We start from the raw sequence: 16,261 nt of genomic DNA, 5'->3' as shown, positions 1-16,261 counted from the left end.
CAGGCTGGCCACAGCCCCTTCAGGGTGGGGATCCCTGCTGGGATGCCTGGCCAGTCTGGGTGAGTGGCTGATGGCTGTTTGCAGGCTGGCCACAGCCCTTCAGGGTAGGGGTTTCCGCTGGGGTGCCTGCCCAGCCTGGGTGAGTGGCTGATGGCTGTTTGCAGGCTGGTCACACCCCCTCAGGGTGGGGGTCTCCGCTGGGGTGCCTGCCCAGCCTGGGTGAGGGGCTGATGGCTGTTTGCAGGCTGGCCAAGCCCTCCAGCAGGGACCCTCACCCCATGAGGGTATGGCCATCCTGGGTGAGGGGCTGATGGCTGTTTGCAGGCTGGCCACGGACCCCAGCCACCCAAGCTCCCAGTGGAGGCTGGCTGGAAGCAGGTATCTGGGATTTATTTGTCCTCTATAATTGAAACTTTGTTGCCATGAGCGGAGGCCACAGCCGGCTCAGGGCAGGCGGGAAGCTTGGCTTCCTCAATCGCCCGGGCAACCAAGCCTCCTGCTTGCCCCAGCTCTGTGGCTGCCGGCCGCCATCTTGGTTGGGTTAATTTATATAAAGTTGCTCTGATTGGCTGGTGGGCATGGCTTGGGCATAGCGAATGTATGGTCAATTAGCATCTTTGTCTTTTATTAGTGTAGATAGTGAAAGACCTTGCCCTAGCCAGTTTGGCTCAGTGGATAGAATGTCAGTCTGTGGACTGAAGGGTCCCGGGTTTGATTCTGGTCAAGGGCACATGCCCGGTTTGCAGGCTTGATCCCCAGTAGGGAATGTGCAGGAGGCAACTAATGAATGATTCTCCCTCATCATTGATATTTCTATCTCTCTCCCTTCCTCTCTGAAATCAATAAAAATATATATTTTAAAAAAATAGTGAAAGACCAAACACTTTCCCCCTAAGATTAAGAACAAGACAAGGATGTTCACTCTCACTAATTCTATTCAACATTGTCCTGGAGGTCCTAGCTAATGCAATAAGGTAAGAAAAAAATGAAATGCATCCATTTTGAAAAGGAAGAAGTAAAACTGTATTTTAAAGTCAGCTGATAATCTATATAGACTATTCAATGGAATCTACAGAAAAGCTATTAGAACTAATGAATGAGTGTAGCAAGGTTTCAAAATACAATATATATATATATATATACAAACATCAATTGTGCATATTGATTGTTCAACATTCAAAATTGAAAGTAAAAAAATTTATAATATAACAAATATGAAATACTTAGGGATAATTTGATTAAAAATTATGTAAGACCCATACACTAAAAACTATAAAACCTTTCTGAGAGAAATTAACAAAGACCTAAAAAAAGGGAGAGATGTACATTGTTCATGGGTGCTATGAAGTGAATGTTTGCATCCACCCCCAAATTCATATGTTGAAATCTAGTCTACAGTGTTTGGAGGCAGGCCCTTTGGGAGGTACTAGATCATGAGGGTGAATGGGGTGAGTGCCCTTATAAGAAGAGGCCAGAGAGTTTAGTAGCACTCTTTCCATTATGTGAAGGTACAACAAGTTAGCCATCTGAAAACTGGAAGAGGGCTCTCACAAGAACTCAACCATGCTGGCACCATGATCTTGCACTTCCAGCCTCCAGAACTGTGAGAAATAAATTTATTTTGTTTATAAGCTACCTAGTCTTTGGCATTTGCTTATAGACAATGACTTACAGGATTTAATATTAAGATGTCAGTTCTCCCCTAATTGATCTACAGATTCAATGCAATCTCAAAATCCCAGGTGACCTTCTTATAGAAATTGATAACCTCGTTCTAAAATACATGGGGAAATGTGCAGGAACAAAGTTAGAGGACTATCAATACCTGTTCATTATTTTGAGTGGAAGAATGATTTTACAGGTATATACATATATTAAAACTTACCATATTGACCCTTTAAATATATGCAGTTTATTACATGTAATTTATACCTCAATAGAGCTGCTTTTAAAATGCTAAAAGGTAGAAAAATTAGAGTAAAAATACAAGAAAAAGAACATAGAACAGGTTGGAAAAATAAAATGAACAGTAGCATACTAGATTTTTAACTCATTTATGTCAGAAATTATCTTAATAAATATACTATTCCAATTAAATGACATTCAGCTAAAGAATAAACATTAACGATGGTTATGAACATATTTTTACACTCTAAAAATCCCTTTATTTTTATTTTTAATTAAAAATATTTTTTCAATTGCAGTTTACATTCAATATTATTATTATTTTTTAAAATATATTTTTGTTTATTTCAGAGAGGAAGGGAGGGGGGGAGAGAGAGAGTGATCAATGATGAGAGAAAATCATTGATTGGCTGCCTCCTGCACAACCTCACTGAGGATCGAGCCGCAACCCAGACATAGGTTCCAACTGGGGAATCGAACCATGACCTCCTAGTTCATAGGTTGATGCTCAACCACTGTGGCACGCTAGCCGGGCTACATTAAATATTATTTTTTATTTGTTTTAGGTGTATAGCATATGGGTTAGAGTCTAAATACCGACTTCTGCGCATGGGCCACGAAGTTTCAATCACACTGTACATGCGTGCCCGCACGTGGTATTTTGTGGAAGAGCCACACTCAAGGGGCCAAAGAGCCGCATGTGGCTCACGAGCCGCAGTTTGCTGACCACTAGGTTAGACCATCATATAACTTGCAAAGTGTGCCCCTGATGTTTTCAGTAACCAACTGGCACCATACATAGTATTGTTGACTATTCCAGTATTATTGACTATCTATAGATTGCTTTTGGTAGTATGGACATTTTAGCAATGTTAATTCTTCCTATCCATGAGCACAGTATATGCTTCTATTTATATATAGCTTTTTCAATTTCTTCAATGCTTTTAATTTTTCAAATACAGATCTTTTACCTCCTAGTCAAATTTACTTCTAGGTATGTGGGTTTTTTGGGGTGCAGTTTTAAATGGGATTCTTTTTTTAATTTCCCTTTCTGATACTTCATTATTGGTGTATAAAAATGCAACTGATTTCTAAATATTTATTTTGTATCCTGCTACTTTACTGAATTCACTTATCAGTTCCAGTAGTTTTTGGTGGAATCTTTAGGGTCTCTATATACAGTATCTGTCATCTGTAAATAAGGACAGTTTTACTTCTTTTCCAATTTGGATGATTTTTATTTCTTCTTCTTGTCTGATTGCTATGGCTAGGACTTTCAGTACTATGTTAAATAAGAGTATTGAAAGTAGACATCCATGCCTTGTTTCTGATCTTAAGGGAAATGCTTTTAGTTTATCCTCCTTGAGTATGTTAGCTGTGGGTTTGTCATATATGGCCTTTATTATCTTGAGATACGTTCCCTCTAGTTCCACTTTGCTGAGAGTGTTTGTTATAAATAGGTGCTGGATTTTGTCAAAGCTTCCTCTGCATCTGTTGATATGATCATATGATTTTTTAAAATATATTTTATTGATTTTTTACAGAGAGGAAGGGAGAAGGATAGAGAGTTAGGAACATCGATGAGAGACATATATTGATCAGCTGCCTCCTGCACACACCTCTTACTGGGGTTGCGCCCACAACCAAGGTACATGCCTTTGACTGGAATCGAACCTGGGACCTTTCAGTCCACAGGCTGACTCTCTATCCACTGAGCCAAACTGGTCAGGGCTGATCGTATGATTTTTATCCTTCACTTATTTATGTGATGTATCACATTAATTGATTTGCGGATAGTATACCAACTTTGCATCCCCAGAATAAATTCCGCTTGATCATGGCATATGATCTTTTTAATGCTGGATTCTATTTGCTATTATTTTGTTGAGGATTTTTGCATTTATGTTTATCTGGGAATTAGTCTATCATATTCTTTCTTGGTAGTGTCTTTATCTGGTTTTGGAGTTAGGATAAAGCTGGCCTCATAAAAGGAGCTTGGGAGTCCTCCCTCCTCTTGAATTTTTTTGAATAGTTTGAGGAGGATAGGTGTTAGTTCTTTAAAGGTTTGGTAAAATTATCCTGTGAAGCCATCCAGTCTAAAACTATGTTTGTTGGGAGGTTTGGGTTACCTCTTCAATTTCACCAGTTGTAATCTGTCTGTTCAGAATTTCTGTTTCTTCTTGATTCAGTTTTGGGAGAGTTTATGTTTCTTGGAATTTATGCATTTCTTCCAGATTATTCAATTTGTTGACATATAGTTCATATTTCCTCATAATCCTTTGTATTTCTGGGGTGTTAGTTGTTACTTCTCCTCTTTCATTTCTGATTTTATTTATGTGGGTCCTCTCTCTTTTTTTTTCTTGATGGATCTGGTTAAATATATTTTAATCTTGTTTATTTTTTCAAAGAACCAGCTCTTGGTTTCATTGATCTTTTATAATTTTTTTAGACTCTTTATTATTTTCTTCCCTCTACTCACTTAGGGCTTTGTTTGCTGTTCTCTTTTAGTTCCTTTAACTGTAAGATTAGATTGTTTATTTGAGACTTTTCTTATTTCTTGAGGTAGGCCTATGAATACTATGAATTCATAGTACAAGGTAATACTATGAATTTTCCTGTTAGAACTGCTTTTGCTGTGTCCCATCGATTTTGGGTTGTAGTGTTCTCATTTTAAGTTGTTTCACAGTGTCTTTTGATTTCTTCATTATCTCATTGTTAACCCATTCATTGTTTAGTAACATGTTATTTAGCCTCCATGTCTTTGTGTTTGTTTTTTTTCTTCTTGTGATTAATTTTAAGTTTCATACCACTATGATCAGAGGTGTTTGATATATTTTTAATCTTTTTAACTTATTGAACCGTGTTTTGTGTCATAACATGTGACCTATTCCAGAATATGTCCCATGTGTACTAGAAAAGAATTTATATTTTGCTGCTTTGAGATGAAATACACTGAAGACATCTATTAAATCCATCTGATCTAGTGTGTCACATAAGGCCACTGTTTCCTTGTTGATTTTCTTTCTGAAAGTACTATTCATCAATGTCAATGGGATATTAGAATCACCTACTATGACTCTGTTCTTTTTTTTTCTTTCTTCTTTAGTTTTTTCTTGTCTGGGAAGCTCTTTTTTTCTCCTTCAGTTTTAAATGCTAGCCTTTCTGGCTAAAGTAGTCTTGGTTGTAGGTCCTGCTTTTCATCACTTTGAATATTTCATGCCAGTTTCTTCTGTCCTGAAATATTTCTGTTGAGAAATCATCTGACAGTCTTATGGGAGCTTCCTTGTAGGTAACTAACTGCCTTTCTCTTGCTGCTTTTAAGATTCTCCTTTTGTCTTTAACCTGTGCTACTTTAATTATGATGTGACTTGATATGGGCTTCTTTGGGTTCATCTTGCTTGGGACTCTCTATGCTCTCTACAATCCACAGTTTGTGGACTCCTCTGATGGTACTAATTATGTGTGGGAAGGACCAAGCTGTGCACCAAGTCCAGCTTCCACCAGCACCAAGCCTGGGGGCAGGTTAGCAAAAGACCGAAGGCACCTAGATATCCACCTATACCTGCCTCCACCTGCCTCCATCTGCCACTGCCTATTAGGCTCAGTCACTGAAAGAGCCTCTGGTGGTACTTGAGTTGCATGAAGTATATTCTCAGTGATTCACCAGGTAGGGGTGAGTGTTCACCAGACTGATACAGGCTCAAAGTCAGTGTCAGTGCTGGGTTCAGACTGAGGCCACTTAGTAAAAGTCTCAGAGTACACCAATGCTAGCTGCCACCTGCTGGGTGCCTGCAGATCTTTGTAGTAGGGAAGGGTCTCTGCTACATGAGGGTGAGGTCAGCAGAGTTTCTTGGATCCTAACAGACCAGGATTTGGTCCTGTGAAGGGAGGACTCTGCACTGGCTTGTGTGAGGGAGAAATGGCCTCAGTCCTAGGGCCACACAACTTAGTCTGTCCCAGATTTTGCCTGGACCTCCTGGAGAGCCCAAGCTTGGCAGGGCAGGGCTGCCAGAATTTGGAAAGATGGGGCTAGTGGATCTCCCATGAGGGAGAGGCACAGGTCAGGTTCACAGGAAGGAGGAGAGAGGTCCCCTGTCACAGAGCCACAAATCTCCCTCACTGACCTTCCCCGCCCTGAGTCTGCCGGGACCTCTACACCCCAGGACCAGGCAGCTGACTCCTCTGCAGGGCATGAACTCCGCAGGGTGTACAATAGGAAGTTGAGAAGGTGGAGATATTACATTTCCCCAAGCTGTTGCATTTGTAGGGGAGTGCTCCCCCCAAGAAAGATGACACCTGCTGTGTAGGAGAGGGACTCAGCATAAGGACCCTGGCAGCTGTCCTGTCAACTCTCTCCCCAGAGCCATAAACCCCAGTTTGTCCTCAAACGACTTTAGTCTATTCCTCCCTTCCTTGGCCAGAGCTGAGGATGAGATTTTGTGTGTTGGCCCTTTAAGAGGGTACCTGGGTGCAGTCTCCCACCTCTCCCTGGCAGACAGAATCAGGGGCTGATTTTCATAGCCTGATATTATTTGGGTGCTTCTTCCCAGTTCCAAAGCCCTATGTGAGTTGAGACCCTTTATTCCTCAGGGGAAATTTTTGCACTCAAGATATCCTTCCAGATTTTCAGCCACCACCTGTGGGAGCAGGACCAAACCTTTTTGCATATGCACTTCTCCCACCAGTCTCTATGTGGCTTCTTCTGTAAATCCTTGGTTATAAGGTTTATAACCAAGTCTTCAGTTGGTTATCCAGGTTGATTGTTCTATATTTTAGTTGTAACTGCAGTTTTGTGGGAGGAGGTGAGTGTAATTTCCACTTATTCTACCACCATCTTGGATCTCTCTGCCAAAATGATTAATAAAATGAGTTAATTGGTAACAGAGTTTGTCATAGTGTTTATCATCTTACCATCTTTATCATTCTTTATTAGTGGGTAGCCATGAAGAAATATTTGCTTTAAGAGAAAAACTTAATTAAAATATTTAAATCCCCGGTTTAAGCTGAGTTGTGGTTTGAAATGAACCTCTTCACTTGGAATTGGATTTATAGGGAGGTGTTGATGGGTAGCCTGTGATTCCCCGCTCTTGTTTTTGTATGTCAAATATTACATATGTGTATATGTTTTTCAGGATAAGATCTATAACTTCCATCAGTATCTCATGTCCAAAAAACAATATTTATGAATCATGCTTTCAAGAGTGGAAAAAAATTGAGTGATGTTCTTAAGTGTCCAATTTCTCAAGAGTATTTCTCTGAAATTAATTTCTAATGAATAATTCAAATGATCTGGCCTATAAGCATGTGCATGAGCCTCATCACAGCAGTTTATAATAAAAAGCAGTATTCCAATGGTTTGTGTGGCTTAAACTTTGGTGAAAGCCCTATATTTCATTTAGCTGGACTTGGGTGCTCCTGGTATGATTCCTAGATAAGCAGCTGCAGCATCACCTAGGGCAGGGGTGGGCAACCCCTGGCACGCGTGCCAAACATGGCACGCCAGTAACTTTTGCTGGCACGCGAAACCCTCTCGTATAATCTTCCATTTACAATTTTTTTCTTAATATCGACTTTTTTATTTTTCAGATAAATTCAGTGTAGGTGCATCTTAGATAAATAAATAATTTTACATAACAAGTTATCTTAAAGACCATAGAAATGGATTGATGAGAGAGGGGAAGAGCAATTTCAATAGTGTCAAAAACGAACTGTTGAGGACTTGGAATGCCATTCCAGAAGATTTTTTTTCTGTTTAAAAAACTTTGCAACAGTGTTACTCTCCATGTTTTCATCCACATACGCTTGTGAATCTTTGTTCTCAGTGGTGAATTTTGTTAAGTCTCGTAATAGGAGTAGCCTGACGGATGAAAGTAGTAGCTCGTGCATATCTCTGAAGGTCACAAAATATAAACCTGATGTAAAATCTCTGTCATCAGTGATGCAGCAGCAAAAGTCCCACTGATAATATCAAACGGCGTCATTAAGTTTTCTGTCGGACTATCAGTGTACATGTATACATTAAAAAATAAATGTATTTTTCATCATCATATACTGTGTTTTTGTCGCTCGAATGAATTTTATTATTTCTTCAAGGTTCTTCACATATGTACACCTTAAGAGATGTCAAGGAGGCGTAACATGTTCTCAAAAAATTAGGGTTGGCACGCAGAAGAATTTTGAGTCAGATATTTTGCTGGTTTTGTCACGCACTCACAAAAAGGTTGCCCACCCCTGACCTAGGGACTTACAAGAAATGCAAATTCTCAGGCCCTACTGAATCAGAACTCTGGAGGTGATTCTGATGTGCACTAAAGTTTGATAGCCACTGTGTTAAACTATACTGAGGAAAGCCTATTCTCTACCCCTTGCTTCCAGAGCAAGTTTAGGACAGTTTGGTAAGGACAATACTGATAGCTGATATTTTTCATCTTTATCCTCAAAGAGCCTGAATTGCTCTCACACAAGTGTCTTGGGTTGCACAGCAACAGTGAGCAACAGTTTAGAGAAATCCTATGTCCAACTAAAATTGGAATTTAGAGACACTTAGAAAAATTCTAACCAGGAGCCCCAGTAATTCCAAGGCCCTTGGATCTTTCTTCCTTTGAAGAGTAGAGCATTCAGTCTCCTGAACAGACTGACCCTCAGGAACTAAGTTTTATTTACCTTTTTCCAGCGGTGTGGCACTCTCACAAATGTTCTTTAAAAGATTGCTCGGTATCATCATGGATCTGTTTGCAAGAGAGATATTAATGAATTCACTCAACCTATCTTCTGAGTACCCCACAGGACAGAGGTCTCAGCTGTAACAGCATAGAACTGGAGCTGTCCAAACCAGCCTCTCAAACCTTCAAATGCTCATTCTCTCTGGTCCTTCTGGTGCCTGGAGCTTGATTTGTCGTGACACCTTACTGTTTCACTGAATAGCAGCATAGAGCTCTTCACAGCAGTTCTCATCAAAGCAGGGCAGCCAAGTGGAATTCATTCTTGGCTCTTAATAGTTTTCAAATTAGAATTTTATTGCATATTAATGAGCACTAATTGACATTTGTGACTGGTTTTTATGGAAATCAATTTGCATAATAGTACCTAAGTGCTTTTAGGTAACAATGCAATTCTGGGAAGTTGGTAAGGGTTTTAGTATGTTGCTGTTTTGTTTTGTTTTTAAACTCCCAACTCCAGTCCCTGGCAACAGTGTAGAATACTAACAGATCTCTAGGATCTGTCTATAAGGAAGTAATGATGGACAGCCCAGTTTGTGTGGTTGTGTGAACTTATGTCTGGGAGTCAGCAAAACACATCAGTGTAGGGCTCAGAAAGCAGGAGATCCTCTCAGTGTATCAGAGAAAGATGATCCAGCCCTCCTTCATGGATCAAACCTCCGGTTTCTCCTGAGTGATAAGAGTATCTAGACCAGTGATGGCGAACTTATGACACGCGTGTCAGAGGTGACACGCGAACTCATTTTTTTGGTTGATTTTTCTTTGTTAAATGGCATTTAAATATATAAAATAAATATCAAAAATATAAATCTTTGTTTTACTATGATTGCAAATATCAAAAAATTTCTATATGTGACACGGCACCAGAGTTAAGTTAAGGTTTTTCAAAATGCTGACACGCTGAGCTCAAAAGGTTTGCCATCACTGATCTAGACAGTCTTGAGGATCATTCCTAGGAGTCTAGGACTCCTATTCTATATGTTTTCTAAATGTCTCTGAGTCTACTTCAACAAATAGGTATTGATCACCTACTTCGTGTCAGGCATTGTGCTAGGTACTAGGCAACACCATGTTGACTTGTTCCCTGCTGCATCCCTCGCTCTTAGCATAGTGATTGGCACATAATAGTTGATCAATCAATATTTATTGAATTAATGAACATGGTCTCTACCATTGGGATCTATAATTCATTATTCTTACAAAATCTGATTTTGAATATAGTATAGAAAACATTGTTCTTCATGTTAAAAGATACATTGAGGACTCAGAACTTGAGATTCTGTTAGGAAATTTAAGGAAACAAGATGGATAATCTCAGTTATATGGCCCAAGTCTCCTGTACAGATGACCCTTCTATCGCTCAGAAATGAAAGACGCTGATACTTATTGATGATTTAGTACCGGTATGTGTAGATTACATTTGCATACATCCTATACATACTATGATTTAATCACCAACAAAACCTATGAGATGCGGGCAATATTATCTTGACTTCATTGAGGAGACACGTAAGAAATGGAGAAGTTAAGTAACTAACCAAAGCCACAGAAAATGATGTCTCTGAGATTTAAATTCAGCCTCAGCTTTGTCCCTTTCAGTGCCACTCGTTACACCCAATGGTTCTAGGATATGTGAGGTGAACCCAAATTCCAAGTATGGGGACGGAGGGCTGAATTAGCCCTGTATTCAGGATGTGCTCTGTATTCAGTTGACTACTGTTTATGGTTAAACTTATTATTTACACTGTTTCTCAGATTCCCTGGGGGACCCAATCCAATAGCCAGTCTGATTCAGTATAATTCTACCAAGCAACCAGAAAAATTTAAACACTGTATAGCAAAGGGAGAAGTCAGGTTTAGTGGAAGAAAAGTTACAATATGAAGCTAAGAGGTAGTGTACAGCCTTGTATAATGTTGAGCAAAATGTTCCCCAGATTGTGGGAAGATCACTAACAGTGCTCTGGGAAGCGTAGGAGGAGAGAGGCTTTGGAACATGGGGATTAGGAAAGAATGGTGGTATAGTTCAAGAATTCATACAAAACCCAAAGATCTCAAAGCCTAAGGGAGTGCATGAAGTCTACTCTCCTCCTTACCCCACCACCTCCCACCCCTGCCAAGGGACAACAATGACTCCATTCTGCTTCTAAAGTTCCCGAAGGATGTATTTGGAGCAGCCACCTCTTCTCCCCTGCTCTTCCCTTTGGTGAATCAAGAATTCCTGAGGGGGCCCTGCTTCAGGGTCCTTGGGATGGTCATTCAGAAACCTTGAAAATCTGCAGAGACCTCAATTGGAGGCACTTCAAAGGCTTTAAAAGGAAACTTTTATCATCTCCCCCTCTTTCATAAGGCAAATCTGAAGTTCTGAGAAACAGATAAATTCAGTCTACATTGTTAGGGAGAAAATGTACAAGTTTCAAAGCTTAAACTCTCCCAAGAGAATATTCTTTCCCTTTCCACTGTGTTTCTTGTCTCCCTGGGACCTCCTCCACAGACTACTAACCAAGCCCTAAGCTGTTAGTTACCCTTATGACCCTGCCTGCTTTCCCAAGCCCAGGCCTCTGCCCCACTGTCCCAAATGTGTCAAAGAACAACCACAACTTCCTTTAAAGGTCTTTTAAAGTATTATAGAAAGAGCACTGAACTTGGGAGACCCAGGTTTTATTCCTACACTCACGGTGTGATCCTGAGCCTCTCAACCTCTGTGGGGGTATTTTCCGATCCATAAAATGAAGAGATTGGACTTTATGATATCTGAGGTTTCTTCCAACTCTACCATATCTGTAACTTCACCTTCTTTCTCTGGCTGAACTAGCTTTTCCTAGATATGCAATATTTCCCCACCCTAATCTCACGCCCACACTCTCTTAGAAAGTATTTACAACTGTGGGCCATCTTCTGGACTGAGGATCTTTGTGGCAGATGATCTTAGGGAGACTGTATCCCCTCTGCCCCGCTTGCACCTGCTTGCTGCCCCCATGAAAAGCAGTGTATGCACAGAGAATAGACGTGAATTTACTATTAGTATACGTGACCCATATTTGTAAATCTGCTATCAGAACATAACACAGTGCATTCAAAGGTAATTAAAAATGCATTTTACATTCCCTGTTGTTTATCATTATCTGTGTATCTGCTGCCTACATTAGTATAGTTAGCAGAGAACTATTGCCTCAGACAACATTGGTGCCAGAAGGAACCTTAGGGAACATCTAGTACGATGCTGGTGGTGGTGGTGGTTTGAATAGATACATTTTTTATGCATTTGCCTGTGGCTCTGTCTTATCTTTCTTAGTGGGTACCCTGAGGTTGTGGGACTTCAAATAATGTATCTGTTTGCTCACATTGGGTGGAAACATCCCTATTATTCCAACTGCACTCCTTTCTTCTGCTTTTACTATAAAATATGTAGTGGGAAGAAAAATAAAGACATAAGGAGATCTTCCCAGCAAGCAAAAAAAAAAAAAAAAAAAGAAAAGAAAAGAAAAAAGAAAGAAAAAAGAAAAGAGAAAAACATACTATGCATGAGATACAAATGTTCCAGAAAAAAGTTAACTTTTCCTGATATTTGAAAGGAAGAGAAATTATACCATGTGTCCTCCTGGAGGAGCCACTAAGTCAGTGTTGTAGATCACACCCTCAACAATAGCCTATTAATACCTACAATGCTAAATTCATTCGTTCATTCAATAAGCATTTATTGAGTGCCTACTATGTGCCATGTATGTTTCAGTGTACTACAGTTATTATTATTTTTTATGCTGAAATTATCCTGTCATTGGCTAGTGGGAGGCAGTTGACACCTGTATCATTTTGACATGACTCTGCTCTGATACTCTTTTATTTTCTCGTATGACAAGATGTCCCAGTTCATGTTGTATAGTTCCAGCTCCATAAATTGTCCATTTTGCTAAAGAAAGCAGATTTATTTTAGTGAAATGTTTCTTTAAAGACACGATCTGACACTGGAGTGTTTATGTCCTGGGTTATAATTATTTCCAAGCCTCAGCTAACAGACTGGGAAATATGAATGTTTTTTAAAATATTCTGAGTTCTGGGGAGAAACCAAGATGGCGGCATAGGTAAACACCAGAGTTTGCTGCCTCGAACAACCACTTTAAAAATACAACTAAAAGACAGAACGGACATCACCCAGAACCACAGGAAGGCTGGCTGAGGAGAGACTCTTCAACTAGAAGGAAAAACAACAACATTACGAGGCTTAGAGGAGGCGCAGTGTGGAAAATTTGAAGGTACGGTGGTGCGGCGGTGCGCGCGCAAAGCGGGCTGGTGGCTGAGGGCGCGGTTGTCGTTTTCAATCAGGAGTGAGTCTCAGACTCTGGGCTACAGATCTGGGCGAGTCTCTAGGGACCCAGACTCAAACGGGAGAAGCGGGACTGTCTGGCTACGGTCCCTCCGAGGTTTGCAGCGGTTGTGGGGACAGAGAGGCAGAGTCCCTGGAGACGGACTGAGAGCAGCCATAGCTGCTCCCTCCCCCCGCCCTGTTGAGCCCGCCCCGCCCAGGCCCTGCGCAGAGCCATTTGCCGATCGCCTCAGGCAAAGGCTGGACTAGCGCCTCCCCAGAGGACTGAAGTTTTCCACACAGCTGATTCCTACAGCCAGTCGGCCTGGTGGTCAAATCCCTCTAGTGTTAACTACAACAATTAAGGCTTGGCTAGAACAAGACTGCGCACAAAGACCACAAGGGGGTGCACCAAGAAAGCATAAAAGATGCGGAGACAAAAAAACATGACAGAAATGGAGGATATGGAGCTAAGAATCGCAATTTTGAGGGCTTGCTATAAACTTGAGCAGAGCCTCACGAAAACTAATGAGACCCTCGATGCTACGATAAAGAAATTAGAAAGTAAGCATACACGGACTGAAATAAAGAATATTATACCCAATAGCAGACCAGAGGAGCACAAGAATCAAACCAAAGATTTGACAAAAAACACCCAACTGGAAAAACAAAATGAAAAAAGAATCCGAAAGTGTGAAGATAGTGTAAGGAGCCTCTGGGACAGTTTCAAGTGTACCAACATCAGAATAATAGGGGTGCCAGAAGATGAAAGACAGCAAGATATTGAAAACCTATTTCAAGAAATAATGGCAGAAAACTTCCCCCACCTGGTGAAAGAAATGGACTTACAGGTCCAAGAAGCGCAGAGAACCCCAAACAAAAGGAATCCAAAGAGGACCACACCAAGACACATCATCATTAAAATGCCAAGAGCAAAAGACAAAGAGAGAATCTTAAAAGCAGCAAGAGAAAGAGACTCAATTACCTACAAGGGAATACCCATACGACTGTCAGCTGATTTCTCAACAGAAACTTTGCAGGCCAGAAGGGAATGGCAAGAAATATTCAAAGTGCTGAATACCAAGAACCTACAACCAAGATTACTTTATCCAGCAAAGCTATCATTCAGAATTGAAGGTCAGATAAAGAGCTTCACAGACAAGGAAAAGCTAAAGGAGTTCATCACCACCAAACCAGTATTATACGAAATACTGAAAGGTATCCTTTAAGAAGAGGAAGAAGAAAAAGGTAAAGATACAAATTGTGAACAACAAACATGCATCTATCAACAAGTGAATCTAAGAATCAAGTGAATAAATAATCTGATGTACAGAATGAACTGGTGATTATAATGAATCAGGGACATAGAAAGGGAATGGACTGACTATTCTTGGGGGGGGGGAAGGGGAATGGGAGATTCGGGAAGAGACTGGACAAAAATCGTGCACCTATGGATGAGGACAGTGGGTGGGGAGTGAGGGCGGAGGGTGGGGCGGGAACTGGAAGGAGGGGAGTTATGGGGGGGGGGGAGAGGAACAAATGTAATCTGAACAATAAAAATTTAATAAATAAAAAAAAAAGAAAAAAAAAAGAAAATATTCTGAGTTCATACTGCCATTTCCCACTGATATTAAAGGTTGAACTTTTTAAAACTTATTTTATTTCATGTGTGTATCTCTTTTCTCTGACTTTGAAAATCTTAGTTCCCAATGACATAAATATAATTACTTATTTGCTTTCTCTAATAGATTCTTATATGTGTGGATTCATATATATAAACTAGGAACAGTACCCACTTAATTCAGTTTAAGATTTCTTTGTGGGTATTTTTTGTCCTTAGGATATATAATCAAGTTATTGTTACTTAAAATAATTCTTCTCTATGTGGTTATACCATCAACTTGATATAGTTTGGTTCATTTATTTCAATTTATTTTTAATTCTTAAAGATTGATTTTCTTCTTTTTTTGTATCATCCAACTCTCTCTTCTCAATACTGAGCCATTCACTGCTTCACCAGCTCCTCATGTGTGAATCTCTGTGAATGTGTGCGAACATTGGAGTTGATTGCCTACCCATGGGGGAGCCCAGTATCGTGATATGTAAGGTCTCTACACTGGATATCCATGGACTGCAGGGGAACCTCGCATGCAAAGTCCCATGCCAGTGAGTTCAGTCTGTCCCAGGGGGCCTTTGCAATATACTCAGAAATTTATCCCCTAGGGAATTTATGTCCAGATGGGCAACCCCATCGTATTCACAGAATCTCCCAAGGATGATTTGGACTTAAACTTGTCAGCCTTCTAGGATCCAGTGTTGATCAGGGTTTCTCAATCTTAGTATTATTGACATTCGGGGCCTGAGAATTATTTGTTCTTTGGGCCATCCTGTTAATTGAAGGATGTTAAGCAGTATCCCTGGCCTCTACCTACTAGATGTCAGTAGCACCCTCCTCTCAATTTTTGTGTGTTTTTTTGTTAATCCTCACCCGAGGATATTTTTCCCAATGATTTATTTATTATTTATTTTTATTTTTATTTTTTAGAGAGAGAAAGAGGAAAAGGGGGGAGGGAGGAGAGGAGAGAAAAACATCGATATGAGAGAGACACAGATTGGTTGCCTCCCGCACACACCCTGACACGGGCCAGAGAATGACCCTGCAACATAGGTATGTGCTCTTGATGGGGAATCAAACCTCGGACCCTTCAGTGCACAGGCCAACGCTCTAACCACTTAACACGCTGTCCAGGGCTCCTCTCAGTTTTGACAGTATCTCCAGACATTGTCAGATGTTCCCTGGGGATGAAAAGTCACTCCAGTTGAGAAAGACTGATTTAGACAGACTATTGTGGGCCACACTGCAGGGAACCCATAGTCATGAACTAAACATGGAAACACCCACCAGACCATTTGATGTCTTCTCAGGAGAAGTCAGTCCAGAGTGTCTGCCCACCGAAGGGTGTGTGTCAGGTGGACATTGGTTTTGGAATGTAACTCCTGGATTCAAGTCCTGCCTTTACAGATTTGGAGCAAGTTTCCTCACTTTTCTGCTCTCCGTTTCTTTATTTGAAAACAAGGGATTGATGTTGTTTACTTGGCATGACACTGTTGTAGTGAGGACAAAGTGAAGTTCTACACACACACACACACACACACACACACACACACTGATATATACTTCAATCTGATTTAAGGATACACAAACATGGACTTGATAATGGTTCAGATATAAGTGTATTTATTTGCCAATATGATTAAAAGGGAAGTCCAGCCAGTGCTGCTCAGTGGTTGAGCATCGACCCATAAACCAGGAGGTCATGGTTCGATTCCTGGTCGG

The 16,261-nt window shown here is 40.5% G+C and overlaps 1 protein-coding gene across 1 annotated transcript in view; it reads left to right on the top strand.

The window, feature by feature from the left end:
- The window catches only part of GPR156 (G protein-coupled receptor 156), a 112,307-nt gene that overhangs the window by 37,354 nt on the left and 58,692 nt on the right, over positions 1-16,261 (top strand). The window lies entirely within an intron of this gene.

The sequence above is a fragment of the Myotis lucifugus genome, unplaced genomic scaffold (assembly GCF_000147115.1).
Source record: "Myotis lucifugus unplaced genomic scaffold, Myoluc2.0 scaffold_84, whole genome shotgun sequence".
In the NCBI taxonomy this organism is placed as follows: domain Eukaryota; kingdom Metazoa; phylum Chordata; class Mammalia; order Chiroptera; family Vespertilionidae; genus Myotis; species Myotis lucifugus.
Note: the sequence above shows the minus strand (reverse complement) of the source record. Positions and strands in the feature narration are given on the sequence as shown.